Below are 27,947 nucleotides of genomic sequence, written 5' to 3'. Positions count from 1 at the left end.
CAGGAATACAAAGTAATGGGTTTTTGGGTAGCATTTAAGAGCAGGCTGTTGATGGTGCTTGGAAATGTACTTTGAAATTATTAGAGATTTGGGAAGCTGGGGGTAAGTACTGCATTTGTATAATGTTCAATATTAAGAAACTTTTGAAACTCTGATAGTTTCTACTTGACTGTAAATTGTATGTTTGTTTATTTGTTTAAATTTAGTACAGTTGAAATATATGTAACATATAGATGTAATTATTGTTTTCCATGAGCTTTTTTAAATATAGGCAGTGGTCCAGTTAGTATATGTATAGCAATACAATGATGCACCACTCCAAAAAGGATACATGTCAAAAAATGTATTCAACCATGTCAAAAAGATGCCACGTTTCAGTTCCTTCGTGGAGCCATTCTCAAGCGTATATAAAGCTTTTTCGCAATTGTGTGGACTTTGGTGCAGATCAGTTTCAGGTTTTGGTGCGGATTATGCAAATTGCCAAAAAAAGCCAAATTGTGTTAATATAGTTGCAAATCCTATTAATAATAGCAGGGATCATCCTGCTTTCTTATCTCCCTCTTTCTATTAATTTGGGCACTTGCTAAGCCTTACAGATGGTCGATTAGTCCTTAGAGTCCTCTTGTTGTTTGTGTTAGGTTCAGTTTTGTAGATTAAGGTTTTTATAAATCTAGAGAAAGATTCAGGGAAAGCAAGTTGTGGTTAAGTTTTGTTTATCATCTACTTGTTTCAATTCCTGACAGCCATCTTCTTCATTTAAACATAGAAACGTAGAATGTGTTGGCAGGTAAGAACCATTCAGCCATCAAGTCTGTCCAATAATAAAATGCTATCAGTAGTCCCTATCCCTATTTTATATGATAGCCTTATGCCTATCCCGGTCTTAAATGAAGGATAGCCTTATGCTTATCCCATGCGTGCTTAAAGGGATATTCCAGGAAAAAAACTTTTTTCATATATCAACTGGCTCCAGAAAGTTAAACAGATTTGTAAATTACTTCTATTAAAAAATCTTAATCCTTTCAATAATTATCAGCTGCTGAAGTTGAGTTGTTGTTTTCTGTCTGGCAACAAATCTGTTAAACTTTCTGGAGTCAGTTGATATATAAACAAAAGTTTTTTGATTGCTTTTTATACTTTTTTTTAGGGTATACAAAGTGACCAACAATACACAATTTACACTACCACATATGTTTATTTTTATTTTTGTTTGCATATCTTTTGTATGGGAAATGGGAGGTGATTCTAACTTTTATTACTGAAGGGGTGAAATCACATGTATTATCTTCTTTTATGCTTATTTTTTTTAGTCCCCATTTAGTCTGCCATAGCATAGCATTGATCAGTGTTATCGGTGCTCTGCTGCTCAAGCCTGCATGGCTGGCTTGGAGCAATAGAACACCGATTGGATGGCGAGGAGGAAGGTAAACACTCTCCCGCTGCCCTCTCAGCTGCTCGGGACACCGCAATTTCACTGCGGCAGTCCCGAACAGCCCGCTGAGCTAACCGGCAAGTGTTTTCTCCCGTTTTAGATGCCACAATCAACTTTGATCAAGGCGACTAAAGGGTTAATACCGGACGTCAGCCCGATCGGCGATGTCCGGTATTAACCTTTCCAGGTCAGTTTTATCCTGCAATACATGTACTAGTTTAGTAGCTCCTCTCTGAACTTTCCCCAAAGTATCTATATCTGAAGATACGGCCTCACCAGTGTTCTATAAGGCGGCATGAGCACTTCCCTCTTTCTTCTGTTATGTTATTTGTGCCATCAAAAATTCCCATTCACATTCAGTTTCTGTTATCTATTGGGGAGTCACTATTGTTTTCACCTGTTTGCTTTCATATATCTGTTCTTAAGATTGCCTAGTTGTTATACAGTTCAGGCCTACTGTATGTTCTGGGGATATCTTAGTACTGGGAGCCATTGTTCAGACCCAGGAAAAGTGACTGCTATGGGTGATGTCCAGTTCTACTATCTTCTGATCAATCGGCATTGTTACAGATTCTTAGCATTTCTGCAACAATAACCACAAAGCTGCAGATGTATTGAGGATTTTGACTTTACTTAAAGGGGTACTCCGCTGTTCAGCATTTGGAACAAGCTGTTCCAAACGCTGGAGCTGGCGCAGGGAGCTTGTGACATCATAGCCCTGTCCCCTCATGATGTCATGTTCCACCCCCTCAATGCAAGTCTATGGGAGGGGGTGTGACGGATGTCACACCCCCTCCCATAGACTTGCATTGAGTGGGCAGGGCGTGATGTCATGAGGGGGTGGGACTATGATGTTACCAGCTCCCGGCGCCGTCTCCAGCATTCGGAACAGTTTGTTCCAAAGGCTGAGCAGCGGAGTACCCCTTTAATAATCATGAATAAATCTGAAACATATTTGTAACCATTATTGACATGCTGCAGATTTTAAATCCACACTGTAATCCAATATTTACATGGATTTTGTACTATTCGCACTATTTTTAAACTCTCATCTACATTGGTACTGCAGTAAATCCTGCAGATTTTCAGCACAGAATTTTTTTCACATAAAATCTGCAGCATATATTCAACATGTGGCCAAACCCTAAAACTAAACAATTGGTGGTAAGTACAATTGCTTATGTGTTAAACAACTAAAATTAGGTTAAAAATCAGGTTGTAAAGAGAACAGGGAAGCGAAGAGTGCTTAGATTGAAATGATCCAACAGAATAAGAGCAAATGGAGCAAAAGACACACTAGAGCTAAACCCAGTATAGAAAATCTTGTTTGTAAGATAGTTACAGAATAATGCTAATGCTGTAAAACTGATGGTGTTTTCAATAAAAAAAGATAAACATACTCGATTTTACAGGCTATATGTAGAGACGGTTATTAACATTGTCATTGAGCACAATATCAGTCAGCCAGACAAATTTATAAGATCACTTGGCCCCATCGCCCTCAGTGTGTGATGACTTTAAAGTATATTTGATGGTGATTTAAAAGCTGATGGAGTTTTAAGTCTCATACATTAAATTATGAAGAGAAATATGTTATAGAAAGAACCCAATTAATTTTGGGATAGCTCTTTAGAATAACTCGGACTCTTGATAAATGATACCTTGCCGTTGATCTATAATTTTGTATCTAATGATATAATGTAATGTTAATAAAATATAACCTACTTCATTTATAGCTCTTGTAGAAATTCATAGCTGGAGATGGCAGCTTATGTATATTGCATGGCCAATATATCACAGTACTCTATATATAGCTGCTGATTCTTTAATGTATGAATGGAGTAGACTATATAACTCAGAAAACTTGCTTGTGCAACTAACAGGTATCCATGGAGTTACAAATGTTATTTTCCTTTGTTTTATTTGCTTACATTAAATAGAATCTGTCAGCTTTATATAGTGCTCCCAGCTGTAGACATGGGCAGAGGATATGATACAAATAAAAGCTGATGTGGTATAATTAAAACTCGTCTTGTCACTGATGGCTGTTTGCAAAGTTATAAAATGATGTTTTCCTTTGAAGCTCACGTGTCAAGGAGCTGCAGAATGCCCTGATCCACTTCGGACTCTGGCTCAAAAACTGCAGTGGCTAAAAATGCTAAGTGGTGACCCAGCCAAAGTCTCATAGCTGGTGTAGATTTCAAAGCACAGCCATTGAAATGCCAGGCTTATCTAAAGGCATGTGCCCCCTGGCATCAGGTTGGCAGATTTATTAAGACCAGTGTGTGAAACATCGTTCTCAGGAAATTATCTTCTTTGTCTCTCACTCTGGAAAACCCAGTATGCATGTGCATTATATGTATAACCCATTGATTTTATTAAAAAGGATTTTCCTGGGGATGGCACTTTAGGGAAATGGGCACCTACTGCCAGTTCCTCTTAATGCCATTTCCTCTTGACCTAGGGGTATAGTATAAAGATTTGCACCTTTGTTTTTGACCCACTTCTGGTATTGGTTAAAAAGACTAACCAAAATACTGTATGTGACTCCAGCCTAAAATTGTTGTTTATTATTGGTACTGTATTATGTATTATGCTTGTTTAATGCATGTTCCTAACAACAACATTAATAGTACTGCTTTACCAGACTGTATAGCATTGTGAATGTCTAACTACTGAGATGAGTGCTGGTGGACACACATGATCAGTCACTTTCCTTACATCTAGTGGTCATCTGTTCACTACACAGCAGCCAATAAAAATAGCTTTCTGTCCTGCTTGTCAGGGAAGCCTCTGTAGTAGCATAGCCATACACCTGAGAAGACAACTGCAGAATAATTAGGAAGGATGTACATTGTTAGCTGCCAGAGGGAGAAGAAGACTGATTCTCTTGGAAGCCAGACTCCAGCATTACAGATCAGCAGCAGCACCAAAGGTTATAAGATTAAGAGTTAAGAAAATATATTTTTCATACTAGAAAAACTAAAACGGGAAATTAATTTAAAACAGTTATTAACAACCTTTCAGAATTTTTCGTATGAACATGATTCACGGGACAGTATGGCATATTAACCGTTATAATAAATATGATGGTTCAAATTTCCAAACATTGTACCTATTTTGAAGCAATTCATACTACCCTATGTGTCATGTTTGGGATGTTGCAGATCTAGTTATTACAATATCACAGTACATTTTTCACAGCAATGTAAGAGCTGGGCACTAGTGTATCCAAAGCAGAAAGATCCAAATTACTTTCTTATCAAGTAGATTAGGCGATATATACCTATGGGAGTGTCTGGGGCTGCAGGGAACTCCAGTGTGCCTCATGGCTGCAATTGAAGTTTAATACACTTGACAATTGTTTCTCCAATTGTTCTGTAAAAAAGACTACTAAGCAAAGCTATCCTTGACACATCATCAGAGTTTATATTGTATTGAACTGTGTTCTCCAAATTGTAATGTTAACTAGAAGAAAGTGACAGTAGGGCCCCATAATACACTTATAAGGGGGTCTCACCCCACCATGACCAGCTTTAATAGCAAATTGATTATCTTGGTCTCCCTTATGGACAGGTATAATGAACTAAGTGATTTCACAGTACAGGGAGATTGCAAACAGCAATGTTCCAGTAATGGGATAAAGCACACAGTCAAGTTATAGCACAGGTATTAATATGAATGCTTATGTTACAGTATAGGAACAATGAACACAAATATGTCACAGCAGGGGGATAATCCATTCTATTCAATTCCATTACTGCTCAGGACGTATACAAATAGTGATGGTATAGTATAGATTTAATGCACACTATGATGTCATTACACAGGAAAACTGTAAACATAATAGGTCACCTTTGCACGATGACAATATAATACAGTGATGTCACAGCATAGGAATAATGCAAAAAGTGATACTGCAGAAAAGGGGAGGATGCACATACAAAGGGTAACTATGTGGCTCTATAGTTAAACGTAGAAAGGGCCTGCATTCTATTTTCCACATCCCATCCCATAGCAGCTGCTATATCTGCTGCACTGGTGTTAATGTTAACTGAGTAATTAATAATACTCAATAATCAATAATACTACAAGGTTTGGTTGTCATTATCTATGTCATTAAAAGAAAAATAATCATTACATTCTTTGGTTCCATCCTGTTACTTATACACTCGAAGGGTAGGGTCACACGTGGCGTATTTTTCTGCGTACTTTCTGCAGCTGATTTTCCTACCCATTGACTTCAATGGGTATGAAAATACACAGCAGCAAAAAATGTGGCACGTGTGACCATACACTTAGGCTGCTTTCAGATGAGCACATTTTGTATTTGTATTCCATTTGTATTGTCCCTCCTTCCCCCTCCATAGACTTGTATTACTTGTCTTGCAGACACAGGACAAAGCTGAACTGATTTTCAGAGTGGGATACAGTCTCACAGGAGAGGGAAATAGCTTAAAAAAGAAGTATTTCTCATATTTGCTTTTACTATTGAGCTAAGCAAAGTATATTCAAATGACAGTGTCTATTTAATCTTTGGGGCTATTCCTGTGGCTATATAAAATATGCATGTATTTAAAAAAAAAAGAAAAGAAAACGAGTGGAGAATGACAACTGAACTCTATGGAGAGAGATTAAAATAGCTCAATATCCTGCTTAGAAGGAACCCCTGATCAGAAATACTAATACAATTTGGATGCAATACTGATAATATACTGATGCAGTTTCATCTATAATCCAACCATATTACGTGTCCATATTACAGACTTTTACTCCTAACACTCAGTTTTACCAGGGTACTTCATTTCATTAATCAGACTGAAAAAAATACCTGTACAGATTTCATAAAGGACTATTAGTAAAATGATGCTTCCCGCCAAGCAATGACTGTGCTGCTTTTGTAGAGCTCACAGTAGTTGTATAGACATTTTTAATGACAATGGTAACATTTGGCAAGCAGGCGCTTTGTATTGACATTGCTTGCACTGCCATGTCTTTGTCAGACAGCCATTGAATAGAGGGATGAGCGGAGGCAGGTGACTGAGCAGACAGCATTCTCAGACAGAAAGAGCAGTCGGCGGGAATCAAACATTCTTCAAGTGTCTGCGTTTTACACTTTTACCTGGTTTTAGGTTCAAAATTGAAGTCACAATGAATCCAGCTGAATCATGAATTTTCTGAGCAGAACAGCCACCGTATTAAATATGCTTCTATATGATTTATTCTTACTAGGAAGACATATAAATAGAATAGACCTTGAGTCTGAATTCCATCTACATTGGACATATTTTAAGGGGGACACATTTACTTTTTTTCTTTAGAAAAAAAAAAAACAGATTTACACAATTCGAAACTCAAATGGTCTATGCTGTTGGCTGTCTGGCGTATACATATGTTGTTAGATAAACTGGAAAAGGCAATATCTTGATTTACCAACCACATCAGCTAATGATAATGTTGACTGACTGTAGAAAATACCGTATTTTTCGCCGTATAAGATACACTTTTTCTTCCCCAAAACTATCGCGGCGGTCCCTGCGGCCCATCAACGGCCGGGACCCACGGCTAATACAGGACTTCACCGATCGCGGTGATGCCCTTTATTAACCCTTCAGACGCGGCGATCAAAGCTGACCGTCGCGTCTGAAGCGAAAGTGACACCAACCCGGCTGCTCAGTCGGGCTGTTCAGGACCGCCGCGGTGAAATCGCGGCATCCCGAACAGCTTACAGCACATCGGCAGGGACTTTACCTGCCTCCTCGGTGTCTGCTCCATGGCGGGATCCCCTGCATAGCTGTCGCTCTCTTTCAACGTCATCACGTTGTCGCGCACGCCATCCCGTCATCCAATAGGAGCGGCGTGCGTAGCGACGTGATGACGGAGACTGAGAGCGTGGATCCCGGGGAAGAAGACGTCCAGAGCGTCGGGGACGCGGCGACAGCAATGGAGCGACATCCAGGGCAGCGGTGATGGGTCCGAAGCGGCGGGGACACGGGAGTATTACCTCCTATACCAGTGGTCTTCAACCTGCGGACCTCCAGATGTTGCAAAACTACAACTCCCAGCATGCCCGGACAGCCAGCGGCTGAAATCTCGGCGTCCCGAACAGCTTACAGCACATCGGCATAGCCGTCGCTCTCCTTCGACGTCATCACGTTGTCGCACACGCCGTCCCGTCATCCAATAGGAGCGGCGTGCATAACGACGTGATGACTGAGACGGAGAGCGTGGATCCCGGGGAAGAAGACGTCCGGAGCGTCGGGGACACCATGGGGACGCGGCGACAGCAATGGAGCGACATCCAGGGCAGTGGTGACGAGCGGTGACGGGTCCGAAGCGGCGGGGACACGTGAGTATAACCTCCTATACCAGTGGTCTTCAAATTGCGGACCTCCAGATGTTGCAAAACTACAACTCCCAGCATGCACTGACTTTCGGAGCTCCGCTCACAGCGTCCGGAAGTTCATTACTCATTTCGAGTTACATGTTATGTCACAGCCACTTATTTCTACTGGATTGTGTATGTCACACCAGTTGTTGTGGTTCTACAGACTTATATATTGGGCCCTCATTTGTTAAAAGTGTAAGATTGTTAGTAAGATTGTGTATATTTATACATTTAAAGGGGTTGTGCGCTGCCCTACTTTTCGGAGCTCCGCTCACAGCGTCCGTGAGTTCATTACTCCGAACGCTGTGTGCGGGCTTCCGTGTTCGCCCGCCCCCTCGTGACGTCTCCCCCGCCCCCTCGACCGCGGGCCCGGCGGCCGCGAACATGGAAGCCCGCACAAAGCGTTCGGAGTAATGAACTTCCGGACGCTGTGAGCGGAGCTCCGAAAAGTAGGGCAGCGTACAACCCCTTTAAATGTATAAATATACACAATCTTACTAACAATCTTACACTTTTAACAAATGAGAGCCCAATATATGTCTGTAGAACCACAACAACTGGTGTGACCTACACAATCCAGTAGAAATAAGTGGCCGTGACATAACATATAACTCGAATTGTGCAGACGTTAAGATTCTCAATCCACTTGGCCTCCTTGGTAGTATAATATAGAATGGCAAAAATCACTTTGTATCTTAGGCTTAACACCACAGGAGGTGCAGAGGTAGAAGTCACACCCTGATCAATGTGCCGCCCTAATATTTAGCAATATGGTCTTGAAGTCATACCATCATTTTAAGGTTTGAGAAAAACATTTTTTAGGGGAAAAATATAATAGATTGTGGATCTGCATGACTGATGTTGTGTATATCGCCCAACAGGTCCACTACCCTGTGAAACATTTCACATCATGGTGATGCCGCTCCCAAAACTGGTCCTGGCAGCAGGCCAGAGGGAAAATGAACAATATTGTAATAGAAAAGCAAGCAGGCCTGTCCAGAAAGGCACATGTCTATATCCCCTTACTATTCCTGTTCCAGTAAATTAGAGACTTCTATCAAATTAGCATTCATTCTCTAGGATACGATATAAAAGGAGAACTAATTGTATTAGTGGTTTTTATATCACATTAGAGCATACATTTGCAATACACTTATGCTCGAAATAGCTTTCAAGAAGGCACAGTGCATGAAGAGAGTCTGCATTAGAGAAGCCCCATGGAAACCCAAAATTTAGAGCTATTAAACACCAATGTCTGTGTATGTGTTTCTGTGTACTGAATGCAATGAGGTCTTGTAGAAAGTCTGCTATGAACCATCTCAGACATGCATATGAAGAGTGTGGTTACTGTACGCACATGTTATACATTGATCTATTGCTACTAAACAGATTTTACAAAAGCTAGCATGAGGTTTTAAAGGGGAACTCCAGTGGAAACAAGTGGAAAACAAATGATTTCAGATCAACTGGTGCCAGAAAGTTAAACATATTTGTAAATTACTTCTATTTCAGTACTTATCAACTGCTGTATACTACAGAGAAATTTGTGACAATGGTGCTCTCTGCTGACACCTCTGTCCATGTCAGGAACTGTCCTGATTAGAAGCAAATTCCCATAGAAAACCTCTCTTGCTCTGGACAGTTCCTGACACGGACAAAGGTGTCAGCAGAGAGCAGTGTTGTCAGACTGGAAAGAACTTCACATATTTCTCTGAAGTATATCTATAGTATACAGCAGCTGATAAGTACTAGAGGGGTTAAGATTTTTTTTATAGAAGTAATTTACAAATCTGTTTAAATTTATGGCACCAGCTGATTTGAAAACCTTTTCTTTATAACGGAGTTCCCCTTTAAATACATATTTTGATCAAACGGTGTAAGCCCACTTGGCAATTTACATATTACTTCTTTCAAGTGGATCCCTAACCTAATAGGCATAGCACCGCACAATGACCATCTATACTGTGACCCAACTGCCCAACAGTCTCACTGCTGCTAGGCTAAGCCACCCTGGCCCTGGGGCACACCACTCCACAGGCACAGCACCTCTTCAAGAATGGAAGCTAGCCTTAAAACTAAACGAACAGTGTTGATTTGGTATTTGTAAATTGTACTTTTTATGAACGTATTAGATATTAAAGAGGCATTCTCATGTTATAAAGTGATAGCATATTTATGAATGCCATCACATGACTAGTGGAGGACTGACCTTTGGGACCCCCATCAAATTTGAGTATGAAGGGGATGCAGCACTGGTGTAGTTCTTTGTTTCCTTCACTGTTTTGTTCCCTGTACAGCAGCCCCAAGCCCCCTGTCTAGAGAACTGTAAAAAGGCCTCATTACCTCTGGAATTGGCATCTGTTTTATAGGGTCTTTTTTGTCTTCCTCTGGATCAACACTGTAAGGTAAAAACTGATGCTTGTTTTACCAATAAAAAGTAGCAATCTATAAACACATTTGGTATTGTAACACATAAAAAACAATCCAGTGAGAATATATTTCTTACATAGTATATTGTCACCTGCCATTTAAAGTGTATAGCAATGTGTATGTCCAAGTAGTAAACTAACACACATGCATCCTTGTAGATCAGACAAAAGAGAGAGCATTCTGCTTGTCGGGGAAGGAGCAGAGCCTCTAAGAACATGGCTTAGCATAGCTTTGAACACTTCTTTAGCTTGTTAGGATTGTAAAGCTGAATTGGAAAGAAAGAAGGGCTATATTGTCGGCTGCGAGAGAGGAGAGGAGACCAGCTGTCCAGAGCCCACCCCAGCAGCACAGATAAGAAGCAGCAACAAGCAGGCCGATTGAAGCATAAGAACATTTTCTTTATGCTAGGAGCACAGCAAATTAAATAAAAACAGCTTTTAACAAAATTTAAGGAATATGTGGGAATGGTTAGAAAGTTAAGAAGATGTAGGGAGATAGAGCTGTTTGAATTCCCGGCTAGAGAGTTTTCAGGAACAGGAAGTCTGTTACAGGATATACACCAGACAGGAAGTTGGGCTAATGAAGACAATTGTAACACGCAACAACTGTGGACCTGTTCTGCAATTGAACCAGTACCCACCAGGGCTTCACAGTTTTTCCTGCTCCTGGATATTGAAGCTTGACATCTGCTTCTAGTAGGAATAGTCAGCAGTCCAGGAGAATCAGCACAGTACACAAGAAACGGGCAGAAGTGTAGGTAATACCGGGCAAGAAAATCAAACCAAGCGTCATGGGTTCAGGGTCAGCAATCTGTGTTGGTAACAGGACAGATTGTGCTGTACAGAGCAAATCAGGCAGGGAGGTAAATGGGCATTGGGAAATGGGCACAGGTCAACACAAGAGAACTGGACTAGGATCAAAACACCTTTGGATCCAAGATCAAAACACCTGAAAACAAGAAACCACAACAACACTTAGTCTTGGGGGGATCCTCCTAAAATAGACATAGCCAGCTAGGATAGTTGAGAGAAGAACCATTAGTGTACACACTGGACCTTTAAGTCTGGAACCTATAAGCAGAAGAGGTTGCATGAGGCATGAAGTAGAGACTGGTGAAGAGGAGAGTAACAGTGGGGACCAAATCCAAGGAACAGAACAGCAGCCACAGCAAGAAAGTAGTGCAGCACCCGACTGGAAGAAGTAGGAGATAGAGCGCTTTTGGAAGACACTGTAAGAAGAGACTTAAGGAAAGCATTAAAGACCAGAGAAAGGTGGTATAATAACTACATTTTTCAATATATGTTAATTTATTAGACAGTTGAAAATAGATTTCATCATCAGACAACCCCTGGATGGATTAGCCACTAATATTAAAGTCCTGGAGAACACCTTTTATTTTAGTTCCGTGACTTGGTAACCCTTCAGAGTTGCTATTCTGTTGTTGTAATCTGGATAATGATAGAAAATAATAATTTGAATGATAGTGAAGCATTGCTTCCAAACACTCATGATACAATCATATACAATCAGCATAATAATAGGTTTGCGAGTCACTTCAGGATCACTCCTGAGGCCTACACGGTTCCCAATGATATAATGTGAAACAGAGTTGGAGATTGGTGACATACACTCCTGCTACGAGCATTGCTGAGATAGGATGCTACCAGCTGTCTAGGGCTTTCTCTTGGGCAGTCAAGTTTCTGCCAGCAAGGCTCCACTTCTGCAACTGCACATTTTTTAGCACAGCTTTAAACTTATGTATTTCTCATGTAATTTTAAAGACTATTTCTAATAGGCATCTGAGAAAAAAAGTGTCTGATTTTAACAGGTTAAATCTCCATGATTATGTCATTTCATGCTTTTAACATCATCGGAAGATTTCGGCTCCCCTTGTGTTCTATGGCGGTGCCAGCTTAACACTGTAATTAAACTGACTGGACAGGAATCTGTCACATTGAAAGCAAACAGCCATTTGTGGTTCACAGGTTCCAAATCCTTATGATTAAGTGTAATTTGGTAAATGGCAGCTCCAGTAATTTGGGACAGCTATGGGAAGTCTGATAATGCAGTTCTGCCGCCAAATCATTCTTCTGTTACAAAACATTTGGTAGTGTTGGACAAACAGTGGTGCTGTCTGCCAGGAAGAAGTTGGCATCCAACTACTGCAAAATGTTTTATTACTGGACATCCTAAATACAGCTCAGCGACACATGTTATATATAGTGGCTTTACATACCGCCAAATTACATTTGTGCTTATAAATATATAACAGAAACTCTTTAATGTATTAAATCTTAAACTGCATTAAAAAAGTTACACTGTTATCCAATACCCATGACTTTCAATGACAATATTAATGGCTTTTGTTGACAGTTACATATTCCGATATGCTAGTTTCACATGTAACAAGCAGGGACATGCACAAACATATTGGAGGGCAGGGGCTCAAGTAAAAAGAGGGCACTTCTCATAATTTAAAACATTTCTGTTAGACTCAATGGGTATGCTCTGCAGAAAGCGGGAGTGACATCACAGGGGAGAGGTGCTGCAGCCCAGAGACATAGTGGACCTCCGGGAGGGACCGGCCTCTTTGACATTCCTAGCCCCCGTAAATGTGGGTGTTTTTGTAAAATGAAGCCAAGTGCAGCCGGTTTTATTTACATAAAACATGTGACAGATGCACTATAATACACTGTATTATAGAGGAGATTTATCAAAACCTTTTTGAAGGAAGAGAGGTGCAGTTGTCTATAGCAACCAATCGCTTCTTTCATTTTGCAGAGGGCTTTTCGTCTGCAAAGATTTTGATAAATCTCCCCTATATGCCCTGTTTTGACCTTTATATGACAGACTGTGTACTGTTCCCAGCTTCACCCAGCACCCATCACCCAGCTCCAATCAGCAGGCACCCATCACTCAGCACCCACTCCATGCAGGAATCTCCACACAGTCCTAGTTCTTACACTGAGGAGATGGGCACCACACAAATATATGCTTGCATACTATAATATACAAGAATTGCAGATCCTTTTGTGAGGGCACTAGAGGGACAGGTGCCGAAAAGGGTCAGGGGCTCAAGCCCCGTTTTGCTCTTATGTGTGCACATCCCTGTTAACAAGTGACATTGTTAGAGCACCTGTTATTGTCTTAAATATAATTCCTAGTTTACCATTTTAGTAAAAGAAGTTAAGTTTCTCTAACTCCTACAATACAAATTTTTTTTGTAAAGACATACAGTACTGTGCAAAAGTTGTCAGCAGGTCTGGGGAAAATGCTGCAAGGTTGAAGTTTAAATAGTTTATGTTCATGAATTAACAAAATTCAAAGCAACATTTGCCTTCAAAGCAATATCATTTTGTCTAGATACACTTGCACACAGTCAGGGACTTATATTTAAATGTAGAAATATAGACGGGTGTATGAGAATTATGTCGAAACACCCTATTTAGGCTGAAACATGGTTATTAACCGTAACAGAAAAAGCTGTGTAGGAAGCTTAAAACTGGACGAGGAACAGACAAACTCTGCTACAAAGCTAAGACTTTGGAAGATATTATCAGTGTCAAGTCATGCACTATGGCAAACTTGAGCACAGCAACAAGACACAAGGTAGTTATACTGCATTAGCAAGATTTCTCCCAGGTAAAGATTTAAAGCATACTGGGGTTTCAAGATGCTTTCTGTTAAAGGACTGTAGACACAGTGGTTGACCAAGGAAACTTACTGCAGAAAATAGAAGACAGATCATGCTTTCTTTCCTTGGAAAAAGGAAGACGTCCAACGGTGCTATCTGCTCAGACCCAGGTCCAGAACTGCTCTTCTCGGAAGAATAGTGGCCAAAAAGACATACCTTTCATGTGGAAACAAGTGACTCAGAAACTGGGGTGTAGAAAAATGGCCACAGGTGCTCTTTCAAGTTTGGGGCTGCAATTCAGCAAATGGAGTTGTAAAATTGGCCAGGATTAATGGTGTCTTCAACGCTGAGAAACAGGCAGATATGTATTCATAATGAAATACCATCAGGAAGGAATCTGATTGTCTCTAAATTTTTTCAACAACATAGCAATGACCCCAAACGTGAAGTTGATGTCATTAAGAACTGTCTACAGCGTAAGGAAGAACTAGTAATCCTTGAAGTGATGATATGGTCTCAACAGTGCCCTGATCTCAACACTATCGTGTGATCCCCACAGTACCCTAATCTTAACAACATTTGTTATGGCACACTAGTGCTTCTGTGTGTGGTGCAAGATTGTGGCTCGGGGTGGTTAGATGTATCACTGCATAACACCAGGGCACCATTAACCTACAAGGTCCAAGGATAGGACAGCTTCTCCTGGGCCAAGCACCGGATAATAAATACACCAATGCCAGGTTACGGATAACTGTCTTTACAGAGGCAGGAGTAGATGTTACAATCATCACAGCATTAGTGTAGAGGAGATTCAGAGTAACCCTTGGGAGCCCTGTAGACTTGCTGTGACTTGTAGTATTGTGCTTGGGACTTTAGGCTTAATGCTGAGACCTCCAACGATGACGAGAGTTCTCAGTGAACAATTAACGCAACACCACCAGGGTATGAACTATCTCTGTGTGGCCTGTCAACTCACCAGGTATTATGCTCACAATTAGGAATTTCTGAATCCTCCTGGGTGGGGAACACTTGAAGAATGATGTGGTCGCATGCTTGAAGATTTACATTAGGCTTCCCTTAGATCCACCACACACTCCTGCTGTCTCTTCTCCACACTGCAGCTCAAACTGAGCTCTACACACAGCTGAACACACATTCTCCAACAACTATCAACAGAACTCTAAACTAAACTGAATAGCTCCTCCCCCTTACACTATATATGGCCTTGCTAGGGGGTCTCCCATTGGGCAATCAGGGTCACATGGGTACTCTACACCTTACAGATATCCTGTACATTTCTTAAAGGTACAGGGCGAAACAACATAAATTAACAGGCAAAGTTCAAAACAAATATTAAAGTATCACCTGAGTAGCAGGGCCTATCATGGGCACCTGAAGCAATGTTTACCTGACAGGACACATGTGTGGTCCCCACAGTGCCCTAATCAAATGTGGGATTACATGAAGAGGCAAAAGGATTAGAGCAGGTCTACATCTACAAAAGATCTACAGTTAGTTCCCCAAGATGCTTGAATAAACCTCCCTACCAAGTCACTTCAAAAACTGTGTGCTCTTATACCTAGAAGAACGAATGCTGTTTTGAAGTGCGATCACAACAAATATTGACTTCATTTAGAGTTCTCTTCTGTTCATTCACTTTGCATTTAGTTAATTGATAAAAAAAACTACTAACACTTCTGTTTTAAAAAATTTCCACACCTACCTAAAACTTGTGCACAGTACAGTAGATGTGGTGTTGTCACTGGAATATAAAAATAAAATAAAAAATAAACTTCATGTAGAAGCAAATATAAGAAGATGCATGTTTGTAATATAATATGTCTCGAGCTAAAGGATATATCCAGTATCATTTAATCCAGGTGAACACTTACTTGTAAAAATAACATTTAAAAATAACATGAATATCTTATAAAATATACTATTCAAACCTTCATGTGCCAAAGATTGTTGACTAGTAAAAAATCCTGTTGAATGCACTTTGTTTGAAGGTTTTAGGTTGAACATTTTAATATTATCTTAAAGCACATTGAAAACATAATGGCCCTCATTTACTAAAGTCCAACCGACTCTTTTTCTCGGTTATTTCGCCAAAATTTGCCTAAATTCGCAATGTCTGTGCGACTATGCGACCAAATTTTACGCCGCACAACCAACACTTTAGAAACCACTCGGAGTGGTTTTTTTCTCTCTGAAATCGGCATGTTTTATGCAAAAACGGGCGTTTAACCGACAGCCAAGAGGCCGAGTGAAATTCCAAAAAATGGAGTGATTTCTAACAAGGGACTGTTTACCAATATGTTTTGTGTGAAAGTAACTTGGTTTATAACCTGAAAACCTTTTGTACAGTTAAACACTTTTATGAATAAAGTATTTAATGCTTTGTTTATAAACAAACTAGTCCAAACCCTTTTTATTTATTTATGGTCTTTTAATGTCCAAAAAAAGTTAAGGTTACGTGTTGTCACACAGCTTGAGAAGCTTGGTCAACCTCTTCATTTGCAGGGGTTGCACCAATTTCTTCTCTTAAAGGGGTACTCCCGTGGAAAACTTTTTTTTTTGTAAATCAACTGGTGCCAGAAAGTTAAACAGATTTGTAAATCACTTCTATTAAAAAAATCTAAATCCTTCCAGTACTTTTTAGGGCTGTATACTAAAGAGAAATACGACAAAGAAATGCATTTCCTCTGATGTCATGACCACAGTGCTCTTTGCTGACCTCTGCTGTCCATTTTAGGAACTGTCCAGAGCAGCATATGTTTGCTATGGGGATTTTCTCCTGCTCTGGACAGTTCCTAAAATGGACAGCAGAGGTCAGCAGAGAGCACTGTGGTCATGGCATCAGAGGAAATGCATTTCTTTTTTGGATTTCTCTTTAGTATACAGCCCCTAAAAAGTACTGGAAGGATTAAGATTTTTTAATAGAAGTGATTTACAAATCTGTTTAACTTTCTGGCACCAGTTGATTTAAAAAAAAATAAAAAAATAAAAAGGTTTCCACGGGAGTACCCCTTTAAATCATCGGCAACATCATCAGGCAGGTTATGTTTTTGGGCAATATTATGGAGAATACTGCATACGATTATAATTTCATAACAAAGCTTAATTTATATAACAAAGCACCCCCTGTGATGTCCAGACATCGAAATCTGCTTTTCAGTAGCCCAATTGTCCGCTCGATCATGGATCTTGTTCTTTTATGTGACCGATTAAAGCGTTCTTCTGCTCTAGATTGTGGATTCAAATATGGCGTTAGTAGCCAGCGACAAAGCTGGTATCCATTGTCACCTGGTTTAGAAACAGACAACATTAGTTCTACCAACATGAAACATTTAGCAAAAGTGGATAATCAAAATTCATTTTAACAAAAGCATAGGACTCAAGAAGTGTACTACTCTAAAATGAAATGTAAGATGTCTACTGTACAAAATTTTACATTTTGCAAAGGATAGTGGATAGTTCTACAAATGTATGTTACTTTAAAGGGGTACTCTTGTGGAAAACTTTTTTTTTTTTTTATAAATCAACAGGTGCCAGAAAGTTAAACAGATTTGTAAATTACTTCTATTAAAAAATCTTAATCCTTTCAGTACTTATTAGCTGCTGAATAATACATAGGAAATTCTTTTCTTTTTGAAACACAGAGCTCTCTGCTGAATCACGAGCACAGTGCTCTCTGCTAACATCTCTGTCCATTTTAAGAACTGTCCAAAGTAGGAGAAAATACCCATAGCAAACATATGGTGCTCTGGACAGTTCCTAAAATGGACAGAGATGTCAGCAGAGAGCACTGTGCTCATGTTGTCAGCAAAGAACGCTGTGTTCCAAAAAGAAAAGAATTTCCTCAGCAGCTAAGAAGCACTGGAAGGATTAAGATTTTTTAATAGAAGTAATTTACAAATCTGTTCAACTTTCTGGCACCAGTTGATTTAAAAAAAAAAAAAAAAAAAAGGATTCCACCGGAGTACCCCTTTAATGTTCATGAATAATAAGGCTAAATTCTCTTTGCAAAAATAGCATTTTTAAAATCTTAACACAATACTACACCCTTACCTAAGATACATGAATCTCAATACACGTCTCTTTCAAATCTCGAATAAATCTCCGTATTTCGTAGGATAAAAGCATGATGGCATGATCCAGGGTAGTTGGGAACTATATCGATAATATTCATGTATGGACCCACGACTATTTGTACATTAATGGTCCGATACATTTTTCTATTGCGATATGCTCTTTCGGATCTTGCTGGTGGTATTAGTGCCACATGCGTGCAATCGATCAAATCAACAATATTGGGCATGCCTGCAATTCTGAAAATGGCCTCTTTCTAACTTTGAAGTTCCTGTGGTGTTTCAGGGAACGTGATGTAATGATGCGCCCACTCGCAGCATACTTTGCAGCACCTGACCTAGGATTCTGGAAAAAGAAGGTTGACTTATGCCAAATCTGGAGTTCAAACAATGTTGATATATTCCAGTGCTTAAAAAATATAGTACTGAAAGTAGTTTGGTTAGTCCTGTAACGGCATGTGAGCGTTGTGTTTGTGGCTCAATTTGTTCTCCTATTTGCTGCATAAGCTCCAAAATGGCTGGCTTATTTGAACGGAAAGAACGATGAACCTCCTCTTCTAAGAAATTATCCAAAGTTAATCATGGACCAAAGTGCCGCTGCCATCTATGTGGTCTTCTACGTCTCCTCCTAGCATTGTCATGTTGTTCAACAGCTACACAAATTGGGCTCGGTAACAAATCAACTTGCTGTAATATTCCAAAATGGACAACGAGTCAGGTCAAAGTGTTCTCACATTCAAAACATGTTATCCTTTTTTTTTCCTGGTTTGTGTTACCTAAAACCCCACACACATACCTACAGCCTTGATGTTGTGGATATCTTATTTTCTGTGTCTCTCTCTCTCTGACGGAGATTTTTCCAAAGCTGTCCAGAGGAAAAGTTGCCCAGTTGCCCATATCAACCAATCAGATTGCTTCTTTCTCTTTGCAGAGGCCTTGTTAAAAATGAAAGAAGCAATCTGATTGGTTGCTATGGGCAACTGGGCAACTTTTCCTCTGGACAGGTTTTGATAAATCTCTCTCTCTCTCTCTCTCTCTCTCTCTCTCTCTATATATATATATATATATATTCAAATAGTGTTTTACATAGTGTGATTGCAAATGTGAATGTGTTTGTGCCCTTTTTTTTTTTTTAGATTAAGACTTGTGTTTTCCCTTAAATTAGCTCTTCTGTCAAGTATCCAAATCTTACCGGTTTTTAACCCTTTAACGACGCAGGATGCCAGTGATCAGCATAGTAGATCAGTGTGTGCAGTGTTATAGGTCCCTATGGGACCTATAACACTGCAAAAAAAAGTAAAAAAAAAAAGTGTTAATAAAGATCATTTAACCCCTTCCCTAATAAAAGTTTGAATCACCCTCCTTTTCCCATAAAAAAAATAAAACAGTGTAAATAAAAATAAACATATGTGGTATCGCCGCGTGCATAAATGTCCGAACTATAAAAATATATCATTAATTAAACCGCACGGTCAATGGCGTACACGCCAAAAAATTCCAAAGTCCAAAAAAGCGTATTTTGGTCACTTTTTATACCATTAAAAAGTGATCAAAAAGTCCGATCAAAACAAAAATCATACTGATAAAAACTTCAGATCACAGCGCAAAAAATGAGCCCTCATACCGCCCTGTACGTGGAAAAATAAAAAAGTTATAGGGGTCAGAAGATGACAATTTTAAACGTATACATTTTCCTGCATGTAGTTATCATTTTTTCCAGAAGTACGAAAAAATCAAACCTGTATAAGTAGGGTTTCATTTTAATCGTATGGACCTACAGAATAATGATAAGGTGTAATTTTTACCGAAATATGCACTGCGTAGAAACGGAAGCCCCCAAAAGTTACAAAATTGTGTTTTTTCTTCAATTTTGTCGCACAATGATTTTTTTTTCCGTTTCGCCGTGCATTTTTGGGTAAAATGACTAATGTCACTGCAAAGTAGAATTGGTGATGCAAAAAATAAGCCATAATATGGATTTTTAGGTGGAAAATTGAAAGGGTTATGATTTTTAAAAGGTAAGGAGGAAAAAACGAAAGTGCAAAAAGGGAAAAACCCTGAGTCCTTAAGGGGTTAAGCTACTTGGAAACACTCTGAGTTTGTGCGACACAATTATTAAGTGCGACACAAAAAAACTGCGACAGAAAAATAACCGACATGTGCGACAGATTAGTAAATAAGCCTGAACAAAAAAAGGAGTGATATTGAAAACACTCCACAATAAACACTCCACTTTTAGTAAATGAGGGCCAATTTGGAGAGAAAAAATGTCTTGTGAAGCATGGAGTCTGGGAACATTATCCTGTGATGACAGTGACACTTTTGGTATTCCAAAAACCCACTAAATTCTTTTTATACTGCTATATATAAAAATAAACTTCATTAAATGTATTCTCTATTGGCAAACTAGGTAAATATTTTTATGCAATTTAGAATTTTAAAGGCAAAAACCTAATGTTCCCTGAAGCATTAAAGAGCTTTATCAGTAATCGGGCCCATTTCCCTAAAACGAAATATGCAAAGTATTATTGTCCCCTGCTGTTCGGTGCTGTTCACAGCTGAGATTTAAGCTGATATACAACAGGCAGCAAATCGGTATTCCCCCCATCATGTTGCATTAACCATTCTCTGTCATAGCTTGTCACTTTTATAATGCTTTTACATTCGCAGTAATGCAATGTGAAAATTGCTCATTGGGAACAGTTGTAGCTTTGCATTAGTGGCAACAAATAATAATAAGATGTTATTGCAAACCTACAGCTTACGGCAGCAATTAATAATCCAGTGTGATGGCCATGAGAAGCAAGACTAAACGTACTTTGTGAATATTATTTCCACTATATATATATATATATGTAAGTATATATATATTTATATTATATGTAACAGCAGAAGAATTAAAAAGGTTATTTTTATTCACACATCCATCAATACATAAGGTGCAAGGTTTCAATCCACACAATGATGTCTTTTACAAGCAATGCTGGAAAAAGACCTCATTGTGTGGGTTGAAATGTTACATCTATGTATTGATGGATGTGTGAATAAAAATAACCATTTTCATTGGATCACGGGAGTGCCACTGTTTGCTCTTCTTGTGCTGTTATTGGAGTTCGTGGAACAGGTCTCTGAGCCTGCTGAGCACCCGGATTGGACTTGTGCCACTCATACCACGTTTAAATATATATATATATATATATATATATATATAAATATATACATACAGGGTGGGCCATTTATATGGTTGGTGATATTAACTTCCTGTTTGTGGCACATTAGTATATGTGAGAGGGAAAACTTTTCATGATGGGTGGTGACCATGGTGGCCATTTTGAAGTCGGCCATTTTGAATCCAACTTTTGTTTTTTCAATAGGAAGAGGCTCATGTGACATATCAAACTTATTGGGAATTTCACAAGAAAAACAATGATTTGCTTGGTTTTAACGGAACTTTATTCTTTCATGAGTTATTTACAAGTTTCTGACCACTTATAAAATGTGTTCAATGTGCTGCCCATTGTGTTGGATTGTCAATGCAACCCTCTTCTCCCACTCTTCACACACTGATAGCAACACTGCAGGAGAAATGCTAGCACAGGCTTCCATTATCCATAGTTTCAGGTGCTGCAGAATGGGCAAAACTAAAATTGGAACAGGACCCTCAGTTTACGCAGAAGATTTTGTTCAGTGATGAGGCAAACTTTTATGTGAATGGTGAAGATAACAAACAAAACCACCGCTATTGGTCTGACACTAATCCACATTGGATAGATCCCTCCAAGACTCTTGGAACACAAAAATTGATGGTATGGTGTGGTATATGGGGTACAAAGATAGTGGGGCCATTCTTCATCAATGGAAACCTCAAGGCCACTGGATATGCAAAATTGCTTCATGATGATGTGTTTCCCTCTTCATGCACTGAAGCTGGCACGTTCCCTGAGTTTTTCCAGCAAGATGGTGCACCTCCACATTATGGGTGTCAGGTCCAAGCATTCCTAGATGAACAGTTTCCTGGAAAGTGGATTGGTCGTTGTGGGCCAGTTGAATGGCCCCCAAGGTCTCCGGATCTGACCCCCTTAGACTTTTATCTTATACAAAATGTGCAGCAGCTGAAACTACGGATACTGGAAGTCTGTGCTAGCATTTCTACTGTGGTGTTACTATCAGTGTGTGAAGAGTGGGAGAAGAGGGTTGCATTAACAGTCCAGCACAATGGGCATCACATTGAACACATTTTATAAGTGGTCAGAAACTTGTAAATAACTCATGAAAGAATATAGTTACATTAAAACCAAGCACATCATTGTTTTTCTTGTGAAATTCCCAATAAGTTTGATGTGTCACATGACTCTCTTCCTATTGAAAAAACAAAAGTTGGATTCAAAATGGCCGCCATGGTCACAACCTTTCTTGAAAAGTTTCCCTTCTCATGTATACTAATGTGCCACAAACAGGAAGTTAATATCACCAACCATTCCCATTTTATTAAGGTGTATCCATATAAATGGCCCACCCTGTATATAGACAGTGGGGATCAAAAGTTTGGGCACCCCAGGTAAAAATTTTTATTAATGTGCATAAAGAAGCAAAGGAAAGATGGTAAAATCTCCAAAAGGCATCAAATTACAGATTAGACATTCTTATAACATGTCAACAAAAGTTAGATTTTATTTCCACCATTTACACTTTCAAAATAACAGAAAACAAAAAAATGGCATCTGCAAAAGTTTGGGCACCCTGCAGATTAATATCTTATACTGCCCCTTTGGCAAGTATCACAGCTTGTAAATGCTTTTTGTAGCCAGCCAAGGGTCTCTCAATTTTTGTTTGAGGATCTTTGCCCATTCTTCCTTACAAAAGTCTTCCAGTTCTTTGAGATTTCTTAGCTGTCGGTCATGCACTGGTCTTTTAAGGTCTATCCATAGATTTTCAATTACGTTGAGGTCAGGAGATTGTGAAGGCCATGGCAAAACCTTCAGTTTACGCCTCTTGATGTAATCCCCCGTGGATTTCGAGGTGTGTTTAGGATCATTATCCATTTGTAGAAGCCATCCTCTCTTTAACTTCAGCTTTTTCACAGATGGCATCAAGTTAACATCCAAAATTTGCTGACATCATTTTATTGAATCAATTTTTCCTTCTACTCATGAGATACCCTGTGCCACTGGCTGCAATACAACCCCAAAGCATTTTTTATCCACCCCCATGCTTAACAGTTGGACAGAGGTTCTTTTCATTAAATTCTGTTCTCCTTCTTCTCCAAATGTACCTTTGCTCATTCCGGCCAAAAAGTTCAATTTTAACATCATCGGTCCACAGAACTTGTTTCCAAAATGCATCAGGCTTGTCTATATATTTTTGCAAAGTTCAAACACTGATGATGATTGAGAACAATCCATGACACTGGCAGGTCTCAGCTTTGCAAAGGGGGCAGTGCATGCTATAAATTCTGCAGGGTGCTCAAACTTTTGCAGACGTAATTTTTTCGTTTTCTGTTATTTTGAAAATGTAAATGATGAAAATAAAATCTAAATTTTGTTGACATATTATAAGAATGTCTAATCTGTAATTTGATGCCTTTTGGAGATTTTTCCATCTTTCCTTGGCTTCTTTATGCACATTAATACAAATTTTTACCTGGGGTGCCCAAATTTTGGATCCCCACTTAATATATATGTTCACAGTCGTCCCTCGAGTTACAATATGAATTGGCTGCAGGACTACTATTGTAGGATGAAGATTATATCTTGAGATAAAAACTAGTAATTGGTTCCAAAACCCCTCAAATTTAATTAAAAAAATTAAGATAAAAAGTTGCATATACATACACTGCTCAAAAAAATAAAGGGGAAAACTAAGATAATACATCCTAGAGCTGAATGAATGAACAAATCATATGAAATACTTTCGTCTTTACATTGAATGTGCTGACATCAAAATCACCCAAAAATGATCAATGGAAATCAAATTTATGAACCCATGGAGGTCTGGATATGGAGTCACACTCAAAATCAAAGTGGAAACCCACACTATAGGCTGATCCAACTTTGATGTAATGTCCTTAAAACAAGTCAAAATGAGGCTCAGTAGTGTGTGTGGCCTCCACGTGTCCGTATGACCTCCCTACAATGCCTGGGCATGCTCCTGATGGGTGGCAGATGGTCTCCTGAGGGATGTCCTCCCAGACCTGGACTAAAGCATCCGCCAACTCCTCGACAGTCTGTGGTGCAACGTGGTATTGGTGGATGGAGCGAGACATGATGTCCCAGATATGCTCAATTGGATTCAGGTCTGGGGAATGGGCGGGCCAGTACATAGCATCAAAGCCTTCCTCTTGCAGGAACTGCACACTCCAGCCACATGAGGTCTAGCAAGGGGTCAGAGGATCTCATCTCGGTACCTAATGGCAGTAAGGCTACCTCTGAATAGCACATGGAGGGCTGTGCGGTCCCCCAAAGAAATGCCACCCCACACTATTACTGACCCGCCGCCAAACCAGTCTTGCTGGAGGATGTAGCAGGCAGCAGAACATTCTCCATGGCATCTCCAGACTCTTTCATGTCTGTCACGTGTGCTCAGTGTGAACCTGCTTTAATCTGTGAAGAGCACAGGGCGCCAGTGGTGAATTTGCCAATCTTGATGTTCTCTGGCAAATGCCAAACGTCCTGCACGGTGTTGGGCTGTAAGCACAACCCCCACCCGTGGATGTCGGGCCTCATACCACCCTCATGGAGTCTGTTTCTGACCGTTTGAGTGGACACATGCAAATTTGTGGCCTGCTGGAGGTCATTTTGAAGGGCTCTGGCAGTGCTCCTCTTGCTCCATCCTGCTGCTGGATTATTGCTCTCCTACGGCCTCCTTCACGTCTCCTGATGTACTGGCCTGTCTCATGGTAGCAGCTTAATGCTCTGGACACTATGCTGATAGACACAGCAAACTTTCTTGCCACAGCTCGATTTGATGTTCCATCCTGGATGAGCTGCACTACCTGAGCCTCTTGTCTGGGTTGTAGACTCCGTCTCATGTTACCACTAGAGTGAAAGCACTGCCAGCATTCAAAAGTGACCAAAACATCAGCCAGGAAGCATAGGAACTAAGAAGTGGTCTGTGGTCACCACCTGCAAAACCACTCCTTTATTGGGGGTGTCTTGCTAATTGGCTATAATTTCCACCTTTTATCTGTTCAATTTGCACAACAGCATGTGAAATTGTTTGTCAATCAGTGTTGCTTCCTGAGTGGACAGTGTGATTTCACAGAAGTATGACTGAGCAGTGTATAAAAGATAGAAATTGTTATTAGAAGCTAAAAATGGCTTAATACAAAGAGGGCAGGAGCTTCTTCATAGTCTTTTACAGTAAACATGTAAAACCAGAAAAAAAAATTGAGCCACCCCCATGTGATGTCCTAAAGAGTAGTAAGTTCTGTCACAGGTAAAGAGCAGTGCAGTACTATAGTCTACTGTAGGGAGGAGCTACTAGGCAGCTAATGAGGGCATACATTTCAGAAACACAGTTATTGTAGCAATGAAATACCCACTCTGATTGGTCTGGTCAGCTAGCCATTTACATATGCCATGGATTCAGACTGTCTATGGCATTGTATGTTGAGTTGAGTAACCTGAGTCTTCTCAACTTGAGGAACCGTTGTATTCACTAAGTAGACATTAATAGTTTTGTGGAAAAATTCCAGGATAATTTATTATCTACAGTTATAATTCTCTGATCAATTTAGGCCAAGTAGTTGAATGGGCGGTCCTGATCAGTGATTGAAAGCTAGCTGTAAATGACTGCATATAGAAACATGATCAATCACTGAGTAGGATTTATGCAAGAATAAGCAGAGATTTACATAAAAATAATTATCCTACAGCTCTTTCCTTAAAGGAGTACTCTGGAATAAGTATTCCAACCACTGGGCCTTCCCCCACGATCTCCCATACAGGGCCCCGGTAGTCAGTGGCAAGGGGGCCCCAAACACCGCATGACACGGCAGCCGACACGCCCCCTCAATACATCTCTATGGGAAAGCCGGAGCGCTGCATTTGGCAGCCTCCGCCTCTGCCATAGAAATGTATTGAGGGGCCGTGTCAGCCGCCGCATCATGCATATTTTGGCAAAGAACCAAGGGCCCCGTATGGGAGATCTGAAACTTACCCCCTTTCAGTGGCGTTGCTAGGGCTGGTGCTATTTGGTGTGGTAGAAAATAGTGTCAAGCCCCCAACCCCATCCCCCCTGAAGCAATATTTTTTTTAGCCATATATCAAGAAATATGTTGAAAGGTATAAGCAGTAGAGAGGGAATTGCTTATAGGTGTATAGGAAGAGATATTAGCAGTAGAGGGGGGAACTACTCATGAGTGCATAGGGAGAGGTATTAGGGAGGTGCATAGGGAGAGGAAAGTGCTTATGCCGCTGTGCAGAACACTGGTGAGACCTCACTTGGAGTATTGTGTGAAGTACAATAGATTTTTCACTTCACAGAGCTCTTTATCAATATTTAGGTCATTGGTTTATTTTCAATAATTGGGTTCTGTGTGTGATCTACATATTACATACACACAATTGGCAAGTAAAGGGAAAGCGCTAAATAAGTTTTTACCATGTGAAACAACAGCTCCCAGTATGATCTATGTACTGGTAAGGGTATGCTGGGAGTTGTTTCATCCATCATCACTGCAGAACTTATTACTACAGCACTGATGGGGCATAGTGAGCAGAATACACAAGGATATCAGTGATTACAGGGGACATCTTCTCTATAGTGATGAGAATACACAATGATATCAGTGACTAAAGGTGATGTATTCTCTATAGTGATGAGAATACACAATGATATCAGTGACTACAGGGGACGTCTTCTTTATTGGGAGGAGAATACACAATTATATCAGTGACTATAGGTGACGTCTTCTCTATAGTGAGGAGATTACACAATGATATCAGTGATTACAGGGGAAATCTTCTCTATAGTGAGGAGAATACACAATAATATTAGTGACTATAGGTGATGTTTTCTCTATAGTGGGGAGAATAGACAATGATATCAGTGACCACAGGTGATGTCTTCTCTATAGTGAGGAGAATACACAATGATATCAGTGACTATAGGTGACATCTTCTCTATAGTGAGGAGAATACACTATCATATCAGTGATTACAGGTGACGTCTTCTCTATAGTGAGGAGAATGCACAATGATATCAGTGATTACAGGTGACGTCTTCTCTATAATGAGGAATATACACAATGATATCAGTGATTACAGGTGACGTCTTCTCTATAATGAGGAGAATACACAATGATATCAGAGATTACAGGTGATGTCTTCTCTATAGTGAGTAGAATACACAATGATATCAGTGATTACAGGTGATGTCTTCTCTATAGTGAGGAGAATACACAATGATATCAGTGATTACAGGTGACGTCTTCTCTATAGTGATGAGAATACACAATGATATCAGTGACTACAGGTGACATTTTCTCTAAAGTGTGGAGAATATACAATGATATCAGTGACTACAGGGGACGTTTTCTCTATAGTGAGGAGAATGCACAATGATATCAGAGATTACAGGTGATGTCTTCTCTATAGTGAGAATAAACAATGATATCAGTGATTACAGGTAACGTCTTCTCAATAGTGAGGAGAATACACAATAATATCAGTGATTACAGGTAACTGCTTCTCTATGATGAGTAGAATACTCAATGATATCAGAGATTACAGGTTACGGCTTCTCTAAAGTGAGGGAATTGCTTATATGGTATAGGAAGAGGTATTAGCAGTAGATGGGGAAAATCCCCTGAGTGTATAGGTAGAGGTATTAGCAGTAGAGAGGAAAGTGCTCATGCAGCTGTGCAGAACACTGGTGAGACCTCACTTGGAATATTGCGTGCAGTACAATAGATTTTTTATTTCACAGAGCTATTTATTAATATTTAGGTCATTGGTTAATTTTCAATAATTG

At 39.8% G+C, this 27,947-nt stretch overlaps 1 protein-coding gene and 1 long non-coding RNA gene across 4 annotated transcripts in view; one reads left to right on the top strand and one right to left on the bottom strand.

The window, feature by feature from the left end:
- Nucleotides 1-27,947, top strand: part of CUX2 (cut like homeobox 2) — a 467,974-nt gene that overhangs the window by 133,488 nt on the left and 306,539 nt on the right. The window lies entirely within an intron of this gene.
- LOC130285197 (uncharacterized) lies at nt 16,873-18,902 on the bottom strand. The gene is made up of 3 exons (XR_008847286.1): nt 18,772-18,902; nt 17,956-18,662; nt 16,873-17,190 (listed from the first exon to the last, which is right to left on the bottom strand). It is a non-coding gene; the product is annotated as an uncharacterized LOC130285197 (long non-coding RNA).

Source organism: Hyla sarda, chromosome 1 (assembly GCF_029499605.1).
Source record: "Hyla sarda isolate aHylSar1 chromosome 1, aHylSar1.hap1, whole genome shotgun sequence".
NCBI lineage: Eukaryota > Metazoa > Chordata > Amphibia > Anura > Hylidae > Hyla > Hyla sarda.
Note: the sequence above shows the minus strand (reverse complement) of the source record. Positions and strands in the feature narration are given on the sequence as shown.